We start from the raw sequence: 1,474 nt of genomic DNA, 5'->3' as shown, positions 1-1,474 counted from the left end.
AATTACAGACCCTGGAGGAATAATTGAGAGAGCGGGGGCGAATCTCCCCTCAGCATGAAGCACTCCAAATAGAGGACCAGATCGTGGAATATTTGAGAATCTGGTGCAAACAAACTGCAATGTTAGGTGAATTAACAAATTCGTTCGTTCACTGAATGAATTAAGTGCCTAAGACTTTGCTAAGCGCGGTGCTAGGTATAGAAAGTACAAGGACGAACAGAAATCCTGGCCCTCAAGGAATTCACGGTCTAGAAGGGTGGGCAAACAGTAGACTTAGAATGCCGTAAGTATTGTTGAAATTATTTGGGGAATGCTGAGGAAGCTAAAAGGCTAGGGGGAGGGGTCGCTGCTCTGCCCATCTCAGAAAAGACTTCCCGGAGAAGGTGATGTGGTCATGTCTGAGCTGAGTCTTGGAGGATGAGTAGGAGTTCGCCAGACAGAAGTTGGGGTGAGGCGGTCCAGGCGAAGGGAACTGCAATCACTTACAAAGGAACGGAGGCGTAAGAGAGACTCGTGTTCTGTGCAATGCTTAATTTGATTCCTGTACGAGGCGGGGTGTGTACGGGGGAGTGGCAGAAAAATTAAGCTTGGAGAAATAACTCTGATTTTTCAGTTTCGAAAGCTCTTTCCAATTAAAGGAGAGAACAGAATAGAATGCATCTAATAGTAATGTGCTCTCCGGAAGCCAACTAAATAGCATTGAAATGAGAATAACCAAACATTCGATTCTATCGAGAAACAAAGCCCATCGAAATAGGAAAATGAATTTTCTTTCACTAAGTATTTGTTGAGCATCAACTACACGCAAGGAGCTATGCAGGGTAATGGATGAACGTGACAAAGCCACTGCTTTCGGCAGTTTGAAATCTAGAGAAGAGTTGCCTAGACTGCAAGGCAAAACAGTTGGCCCTAAGTGCCATTGAACTACATCTAGGACTGCAGAGAGAGCCAGTTACTTGGTGCTCAGGTAATCAGGGAGGACGTGTGCTTGAACTGCAGTGTGAAAGCAGGGAGGAAGGAGTGACGGAATCAGCCGATATCTCAGACTGGCCAGAGTTTAAGATTTAGGGGGAGAAGAAATGAGACAAATCCAAGATATATGGCTTAGGTTTTGCTGGCAGGTGATGTATGAACTCTGAAAGGTTTTAATCAGGAGAGGTCTGATATAAATTGAAAATAACAAGAGGACAATTTATTTACCCCTTGATATCTACCAAAGTCACAGTGTTTCTACGGAGTGGATACTATTCCCATTTTACAAACTTGGAAACTGAGGCTTAGAGAGGTTAGTAATTTATCAGGGAAACCCAAATATAATAGACCTAAGATTGGGCAAAACCTAGGCCTTTCTTGTTCTAAAACTCATCTTTTTCCCACTATGATACTTTGTTTTAGAATGGTGGCCAGAAAAAAAAAAATGAAAGGGAAGTACTTGACTGAGCAGGAAGTGAGGGAAGAGTTGCAGTTCTTTGTT

This window comes from Pteropus alecto, unplaced genomic scaffold (genome assembly GCF_000325575.1).
Source record: "Pteropus alecto unplaced genomic scaffold, ASM32557v1 scaffold134, whole genome shotgun sequence".
Lineage (NCBI taxonomy): Eukaryota > Metazoa > Chordata > Mammalia > Chiroptera > Pteropodidae > Pteropus > Pteropus alecto.
Note: the sequence above shows the minus strand (reverse complement) of the source record.